Here is a 9,609-nt window from a genome sequence, read left to right as displayed (position 1 = left end):
TGCTCTTCTTTTTCTAATTTCCTGAAATAGAAACTTAGGTTATTCATTTTAGATCTTTCTTCTTTTCTAATATATGCATTCAATGCTATAAATTCCCCTCTAAGAACTGCTTCTGCTACATGCCACAAATTTTGGTAAGTTGTGTTTTCATTTAGTTCAAAATATTTTAAAATTTCTCCTGAGATTTCTTCTTGTCTTCTACTACTACTACTACTACTACTACTACTACTACTACTACTACTACTATTACTACTACTATTTGTCTACTTCATGTCCAATCTACTAAGAAGCCCATCAAAGGCACTTTTCATTTCCGTTATGATATATATATATATATATATATATATATATATATATATATATATATATATAAAATGACATTTCTCTTTGGTTCTTAAGATTTCCATCGCTCTGGTTACATTGCCCATCTGTTCTTGTATGCTATCTACTTTATCCATTTAGAGCCTTTAACATATTAATCATAGTTGTTTTAAATTCCTGGTCTGATAATTCCAAGATCCCTGCCGTGTCTGGTTCTGATGTTTGCTCTATCTTTTCAAATTGTGGGGGGTTTTGCCTTTTGGTATGCCTTGTAATTTTTCCTTGATAGCTAGACATGATGTAATGGGTAAAAAGAATTGCTGTAAATAGGCCGTTAGTGATGTAGTGGTAAGGTGTAGGGAGAGAGGAAATGTTTTATAGTCCTATGGTTAGGTCTCAGTCTTTTAGAAAGCCAATGCCTCTGCACTATGAACTTCACAAGTATTTTTCTCAAAGATGGCTAGAGTGGGCTGGATGGGGATATTTTCCTTCTCCCCTGTGGAAAGCTAGAGCTTACTGGAGTTCAGTTTTTTCCTTTCCTTAAGTTGATTAGGTTCTGATAATACGTGGTTCCCATGGCTATTTCTGCACATGAATCTGCTCCAGTAAGCTGTGACTCCCTGTATTTGCCTGTCTGTTTTTCCAATCTTAAAGACTTTGAGTTCTCATCTATCTTTTGGATTCTAGAAGAGCTGTTGATTTTTCAGTCTGTTTACGTTATTACTTAACTGAACTTGACTTCCAAGTTCTTCCAAGTTCTGGTGACTTCCAAGTTCTTTACATGTGGAACCAGAAATGGGAAGTGCCTAGTTTTTTGTGTGGGTGATTGGGTAAATATTGGTGTCATTTATAGAAACAATATTTGTTATCAGTAAAATCTTGTTGAATTTTACATAGGCATAGATGTTACATAAACCTATGCATGGCCCATACCAAGGTGTACTGTGAAAAGCATGCATCCAGTAATTCTTTAATTTATTCCACAAACATTTACTGAGTGCAAAATAGGCACTGTGCTAAATGTTAAGAAGTGGTGAACAAATAAGGCAAATCTGGGTTCTCATGGCAGAGACACTGGCATTCAAGATGTCTACCAGGAGGTAAAAGTCGCCATGAATGATGGTTGGCTGAGATTTAGCCGCTTGGGCATCATCTTAAAGAATAGCAAGATGGACAAAGTGCACAACATGCATGCTGGAGTATTGAAAGAAGGCATCTAGCACAGTGCATTTCTGGGTCACAGACTTAAATAAACTTCACACAAAGAACAACCATGACAACAAGTATGATAGCTTATGAGAATCTGAATTTGATAAATTCTCTGATTTCTTCAAAACTCGTTATTGTGTTGCTAATGGAGAAAGTCCTATATGTGAAGGGCTGAAATTGGGGGACAGTGAAGTTTTGTGGATTGGTGCTTCCTTTGACATTGGTGACTAGCAATATGTCCCAGTGTACCACAGAGGTGACATTGGAATTCCATCCAATGCCCATATCTCTCTCATCCTCCCAATCTAGAGGATGGTGTAGAGCTGGTTGAAGCATTCGCCTAGTGTGTGCTGTCCTAAGAGGACATAATCTAAACCATTGGAGATGCATCTTCTGGGAACTTCAGTGTCTGACTTCCCTTGATTGTTAGAACATTCAGATCTACCTCCACCTTGCTACACCTGCATGGCAAGACCTTTTACTACAAGATGCCCTATATACCTTAGTACTTAATCTCTTTTTGCTCTCCCATAAAAACCAGCCCCAGATGATTTTTGTGATCAGCCTGAATCCCCAAATCAATCAATCAGGGCCCAACCTGTTAGCACGTCCTCATTCTCCTTTTCTCCAAGGACGAGGACATTTCCTTGCCTCCCACTATGAACAAGGAAAAGATGGAGATGTACTTTGATAGGCATACAATAAGACCATGTCAGGATCCTTCCAAGAGATGGTTGGCCAGGTAAGAAAGTGCTGGTGAACCACAAGATCACAGTCCCAGGCAACTCCCTAGGGTACTCAGGTGCCCAGTGTCACCTGCTCCTACACGGTAAGCTCAGGACTGCTATACCTACTGGAGCAGGGCTTCATCTATATTCACAAGCCACGCACACTCATCCATGAGCTTGCCTTCGTTAACTTTGCCTGTGGCACCCCCACCACTTATTTCTTTCATGTTGATATTGAGACCAAGCAGGGCACTCAGTATAGCAGTCAGCAACATTGGGAGGGAGAAGTATGTGAAACTGATTTTTTCAATGCAAAAAAGTTCCACATCAAAAACTGAGTATTGAAAAACGAGATGAACCCGAACTACAACAAATAGGGTTCTAACTCTGATGAAGGTGAGCATGATGCCTCCTTTGAACAGAAAAAGGATGCCTACTTCGAGAATGCCACCAGTGATGACTCAGGAAAAGAAACCATAAGTCATTCAACTCAGGTGAAGAGGAGGTAAAAATGGCAGAGAAGTTTGACAGCAATGCCTCTGCCAGCTCCTATAGTATTGAGGATGACGGTGATTGGAGTGAGACGGAGGAAACAGCTGCAAAAGGTCAGATGGCCAAGAAGCACAACGGTCACAGGAAGCTTGTGGAGGTGGAGAAGGGCAGAGACCCCACTGTCTCCAAGAGGCCCATGTCTGTGCACGTGTGGCTCAACCTAGCTGAGAGAAGATCAAGTCAGACCATCTGGGCATCAGTATCACAAATCTTTTCAAGAAGGCAGACAGTACCTGGAAGGGAATGCCCAGAAAAGAAAGGGGGAGTGAGATTGCAAGGCTGAGGATACCAACAGAGAATATCAAAAATCCATGAAAGAATATAAAGGTGGGTAGAGGAATTCTTCTAAGAGGAACAAGTCAAAGAAATGGGAAATAAAGGTAAAGATGGAAAAGAAATCAATACCTTCTAGGGGCTCATCATTCAAATCATTCTCAAGGTAGCTAAGTGAGAGCGTCAAGAGGATAGTTTGTGTCCTATGATGATAGTTCTTCAAAAAAGAAGAAGAACAAAAACAAAGCAGAACGAGGACTCTGAAGAAGAGGAACTAGTCAGTACTCCCCCAGGTCAGGGGACTGGGTTTCAGGATCCAATGAGTAGAGGAGGAAATTTTTCTCTCCTTGTACTTGCCCTGTCACACCTTCAGTCTCCTCATCCATGTTTTGGTATCAGTTTCTCCTCACGTTAAACATAGTCCTTGGATTCTGTGCCACCTAAACAAGATTTCCTGGTGATAAGCACGTCACTGAGGTAGCAGGAAAGGCGTCTTACTATGCTATTTCATATGGATGACTCTCTATAACTTGGGAGAGACTGCATGGGAGGCAGGTTAAGGCAGAATCCAACACCTCCTTCTACATTCCCAGTCTAAAGAAAATAGGTGCTTCTTGTCTTGTTCAAGTTGCTGCAGCACAGGTCATGTAAGGTCAGGCCTGAAGCTTCTAACTGGGGCCTATTTCTACTTTTGTATTTCTAGTCTGTAAAAAAAAATCGACATTTAATAAAGGGTACTGAGTTTTGGTGGGGAGAAGAACGAAAGAGGGATCCATTTTGCTAAGTACTACAGATTGGTAGAGAAAGATAGCAGATAATGGCAAAATGGAGGTTAATGACAAAAAGTCCATGGAGCTTTGACAAATGAAGGTCCTGAACGAAAGCAGATTCATTGGCATGAGGTGACACATCTATGGCTTTAAAATCAGGCTCCACCACTTAATAGCTTATGACTTTGGGCAAGAAACTTAAATCTTCTAAGCCTCAAATTTTTCATCTTAGCAATTAGGTTATAATGCCTACAGCCACACTGTTTGGATAATTAACAAAATAACATATGGGAAAGATCTTGGTATGACTCAATAAATAAATAAATAGTGTTCCTTTCTGTTCCTCTTTACCAAGTCTCTCACACACACACACACACACACACACACACACACACACACACGGAAAATATTGCCGATTAGTTTTATTAAAACCAAATAAAGCCTATGTATAGGAATTTAGAAAATAGATGCCTAAATATTTGAAGCTACTCTTCCACTCACAACTTTATTTAAGACAGCAAAGTTTAAAGTTTGTAATAGGAATAGTCATAAATTACTAAGTAGTCACACAATAGCTAATAATTTTAATAAAAACTTCAAATTTCTATCACAGAGGAAATAACTAAAACATGTTTCTTACACTAAGAACTATATTTTTTTTTCTGAAATAAAAGCACAATGAAAGAAGAGATCATGACAATGGAAGCATTAATAAAGTTAAAGGCATATTAACTTAAATTAAAATGGTAATGATGCCCCAGTAGAAATGAATATATTATTCTTTTTAGACTGAGGGAACAATTTCATGAAGAGTCTCTGGCAAAAGAAATATCATCTTTGTAATGGAATCTATCATCTGGTAATTAATTAAATGTTGTGGCTGGGTTAAGACTTAATAGCTACATAAATCTTAAAGCAACATGAATTTCTACCAAGATATTGAAAGAGCTAAAATATTTTGTCACCTGGGAATTTCTGTACTACTATCTTAATTGTGTCTTTACACGAATGAAGTTCCCTAATATTGATGTAGCCAGATTTTTCAATCTTTTCCTAAATGGTTAGTGCATTTTGTGTCCTATTAAAACCTTTCTCTTATCTAGGCATTCATTCATTTATTTAATATTACTTCAGTACTCCTCTGGGTCAAAAATAAGATACAAAAATGAACAAGATAAAGGACAGTTCCTAACAAAGTTTTTGTACAACTATGAAAGGGTGAGAAGGTGTGGAAAAGACAGCACAGACAAACATTTTAAAAAGTGTGATAAATGCTATAATGTAGACATACATAAAATGCTAAGGGAGCAAAAAAGGGAGGTTAATTTGCACTGCTCGGGGACACAACTTATTTTAGAAAGTGTATGTCCAAGGCACCTAATGCCTGTGAAAATTGTGTACTCAGGCTTATTACTGGTTAGACCTCAGTTTACATGTGGCTTTATTAGCTATGTAAATTCAGGTAATTGTTAACCAATCTGAGTTTCAGTTTCTCCAACAATGAAATAAGCATATAATGCCTGCCTGACTGATAATATTTTGTTAAGGAATTTTGCACCTATGTTCATAAGAGATTGGCTTGTAATTTTGTTGTTTTGTGATGTCTTGTCAGGATTTTGGTATTAAAATTAGGCTGGCTTCATGGAACAGGTAGGAAAAAATTCTCTCTCTCTTTTTTTTATTGTTTGAACAATGTGTTAATATTGTCTTTCTTAAATGCTTGACAAAACTCACCAACCAGTAAAGACGATTAGTCTTGGAAATATTTTTGTAGAGAAGTTTTTAACTATGGATTCAACTTCCATATAGTGCTATTCAGATTTTCAAATATTTTTGTTTCAGTTTTGATGGCTTATGTTCTTCTAGGAAGTATCCCATTTAATCCAAATTTTAAAACTTACTTTAATGGAAATGTTTGTAATGTTCTCTTATGATGATTAAGATGTCTGTGAAATCTGTAATGACCATTCTTTTTCCATTCCAACGTTAGTAATTCTCTTTTTTCTTTTATCACTCTTTCCAGATGTTTATCAATTTTATTATTCTTTCCAAACAGAAATTAGTTTATAGATCACTGTTCTTTTTATTTCCTACCCTTCAACTTTCTTTGTGTTTGATCTGTTGTGCTATTCACAACTGCTTACAATATATACTTGAGATAATTTATTAGTCTGTTTATCTTTACAGAGTGTTATAAATTTCTGTCTCATTTTCCAACAAAGTATTCATATATTATATCTTCATTACTATTGAGTTTAAAATATTTTCAAAACCATCATCCTCATATCTCTCTCTGCTCAGCTTTCACATCACCTTTTCCTCTGTATGTATATCCCTCTGCCTCCGTTTGTAAGGATACAAGTGATGGCATTTAGGACCCACCTGAATAATCTGACATAATATCCCCATCTCAATATCCTTACCTGAATCACATATGCAGACATTTTTCCAAAATAAGGTAACATTTAAAGTTCCAGCTATTAGGATATGATACTTTCAGGGGCGAGGGGGCCCTTAACAGCTTACCACACCGAGGGATGATGGTGTAGTGAGTACAGCTGCCTTAGAACTTCATGGAGGAGAGTTGTCATACCAGCCCTAGAATCCTTGGGGATATTAAGTAAAAGAGAAATAAACCTATTTTAAAGGCACTATAATTCTGTGCCTTATTAAGGTCAACCAAATTGAATTCTAACTGATAAAAACTGTTGTATCATTGTTAATATTTTTAATTGAAATATTACATTTAACTAAGATGAAGTTTCACAGGTTAACCCTAATATCATGTTTCCTTAATTTAAACTGGAATTTTATTGACTCATTGGGTGGCATTGGTTATCTCACACTGATCAGAAACTCTGATATAAAAATGAAAAAAAATGTTATAACGATAATAAAGCTTGGTAGAAATATTTTTAAAACCCAAAATGCCTAGAGAATATAAAAGCAATGGAAAGAAATCTTATTACAGAACTATCTAGAATCACTGTTCCATATGAAAGCACATGAAGTAGCTAAACCGCTATCTTCTTTACCTACGACATTTTCTCAAGAAGCCTAATAAGGAGAATATTATAACTCAGTCAAGACTGAATCACAGAGACATAAATGTTCACAAGAAAGTTATGTTCTAAACAAATACCATATTTGACAAGTGCCAGTGAATAGTTACTTGAAAAGCCTCACTTTTTAAATAGAAAAGTGCCTCTCTAGCCTAACTGTAAAAGCCAATATTTATTTTGACATGTTTGTCAAACTATAAATTAACAAAATATTGGGCAATTCTAATTCTGCAAAAATAATCCCCAACAAACTTTCACAGATATCCTCAAGGGAGAGGTATTACTGGGGATTATAAACTGAAAAAAACTTTAGGTGATGGGAACTTTGAAAGATAGTTCAGCAGGCTGTGAAATTCTAGTGGCCATCTGTGTTTGGTCATTGCCCACGTGTCTTATTATTAAGTAGCACTGTTGAATAAACATCTCAGGACAAAAAAAAACTTTATTACCTAATAGAGTTATGTACTAAATGTTATCATATTATAATGAAGATATATTTGCTCCCAATTGCTGCCCAATGATCATATAAACCATACATTTTATCAAGATACCAAAAATTATGTTCTGGCTTTTTTCTACAAATTATCAACTGGCTTATTCAGCAATTAATGCATCATCCTCTAGTCAGGTGTCCAAACCCAGATCCTTTTTTTCAGTCTTCCCTTCCACATCCCGTGAGGGAGTAAGTCCTATATATCTAATATCTCCATCTCTGTGTGTCCCTAGCACTACCACTTAGGTCAACCCTTGAACGATCATTTGTCATCCAGGTTCCATTAAGCTCCTAAATGATCTCCACACATCAATGGATGCCTCTCTAATACATTCTCTCCGTTGGAGAGGGAAGTGTAAAGACATCATTCTTCTGCTAAAAATCATTTGGTGATCCACCAGATTCTTCAAGGCCATTTATAATCTGGCAATACCATGGAGCCACTGAGAATTTGGGCCTTAGAAACAGATGAGGTGGGTTCCAATTCCACTCTGCCACCTCCTAGCTGTGTGATTTGAGGAAGTTACTTCATGTCTCTGCTTCACGATTTCCCTTTTCGAAAATTAACAAGTATTACAGTACTGCAGCATTAGGATGGGCATAGGGATTAAAAGAAACGATGCTAACGGCTAAAAGATGCCCTCAGTCCAGTGGCTGGTACACAGTGAATATTCCGTAAGTATGAGTTGCTCATATACCTCTATTCCTGTGTTCTCTACAGTCATAAGAAACTGCTGGCAGTTCTCTGAAGGTACATTTATGGAAAGAAATCAAAGGGAAAGACATCCATTTGCTTCTTTAACTGTACCAAGATCCACATCTTGTTGCCAAAACAGGCACGTGCTGATTTTAGCAGGGGTTATTTAACAGGGCAGAGTAACTGCAAGACATTATTGCTAATTTGCTACCTGTGAATGTGTGGTACAAACCAGAATTTCAGCCTGACCCTTGATTTTATCATTTAATACCAATATTACTTACATTATTAGTTTTACTGGTAAATCAGGAGCAAGTTGTTGGAGTCCAGCTGTGACCCCAGGGCAAGAACTTTTTGCCTGCTGTCACCTTCTGACAGTTTGGGCTGTTAATTACCTCAATCAACTAGAACACAAGCACCTCTGTGTCTGCCAGCTGGCAGACCCAGCTTTGGAAACTGGCAGCTTGGGAAGATTTAAAACCTGTAAAAAGGGCTGCTATGTAAACAGTTTATTGTATAATATTCAATGACCACAGTAGACCCTCATCAGTAATCAAAGGGAGGGTCTGCTATTGTGCCTTCATAGGTTAGCAAAGAAGAAAGTTAAAAATAGCTTTAGTTTATATCTTTTTAATCCCGAAGAATGAAGTAGGGATCTCAGCTCTGGAGGCATTATGTTCATGCCTTGGAGAAAAGTCACTCATTTAGTTCTGCTGAAATAAATGAGGATCCGAACAAAAAGAAGGGTAAGTAAGCACTTGTGTTTAACTTGCAGAAATCACAAAATAGGTGGAAAAGCTTAAAGCTCTACTAGTTAAGGATGCTGTACGCGCATTCACTCTAAAGGGAACCTGTACCCATAATGCATGTGTGTAAATTATGTATGTGCTATATTATGTAGCCGATTACGCTTGCTACTGTATTGTGACCAAAACAATTTTCCTAACAGTCAATGACATTTAAAATATGTTTTTCAAAACCGTGCTCAGACTTTTGAGATTGTATCTGATATTTCACAATCTCCTTTTCAAATTCCATAGAAAACATTTTAAATGTTGATTTGAATAGACTATCAAATAATAAATCAAAATGCTAAATTATCCTTAATTCTTTAAATTGTATTTGAACATGAAAATTCAGAGACCTCTGGCCTTTTTTTTTAATTTAATGACTTGTTTCATAAGCCAAATGGGTTAAATTCAAATCCTGATCAAAATCTAAATTGTTTATTTGTTTTAAAGGAATAAAAACAAGCATATTGCACTGTGACAAAATAACACTAAGTAATTTTCATCAAAGAAATGAAACCAAATTATCATGCATCTGCTTTTGATTCATTTCTGTAAGGCATTTCTTCATAAATCATACTAGAAGAAATAGTAGCCTTCTTGATATTGTCCTTGGAATCCCTTTTCATGTAATTATCAGACCTACTTAAAATTAACTATTTTTATTCAGGCATGCACACACATACACCTCATCCAAACACTGTACAGGTAAGAAT

General features: G+C 36.7%; 1 pseudogene; it reads left to right on the top strand.

Moving 5' to 3' along the window:
• The first annotated feature begins 1,383 nt into the window (after positions 1-1,383).
• Positions 1,384-3,498, top strand: LOC117038434 (FACT complex subunit SSRP1-like; annotated as a pseudogene).
• The last annotated feature ends 6,111 nt before the right edge of the window (positions 3,499-9,609 follow it).

This window comes from Rhinolophus ferrumequinum, chromosome 18 (genome assembly GCF_004115265.2).
Source record: "Rhinolophus ferrumequinum isolate MPI-CBG mRhiFer1 chromosome 18, mRhiFer1_v1.p, whole genome shotgun sequence".
Classification (NCBI taxonomy): domain Eukaryota; kingdom Metazoa; phylum Chordata; class Mammalia; order Chiroptera; family Rhinolophidae; genus Rhinolophus; species Rhinolophus ferrumequinum.
Note: the sequence above shows the minus strand (reverse complement) of the source record. Positions and strands in the feature narration are given on the sequence as shown.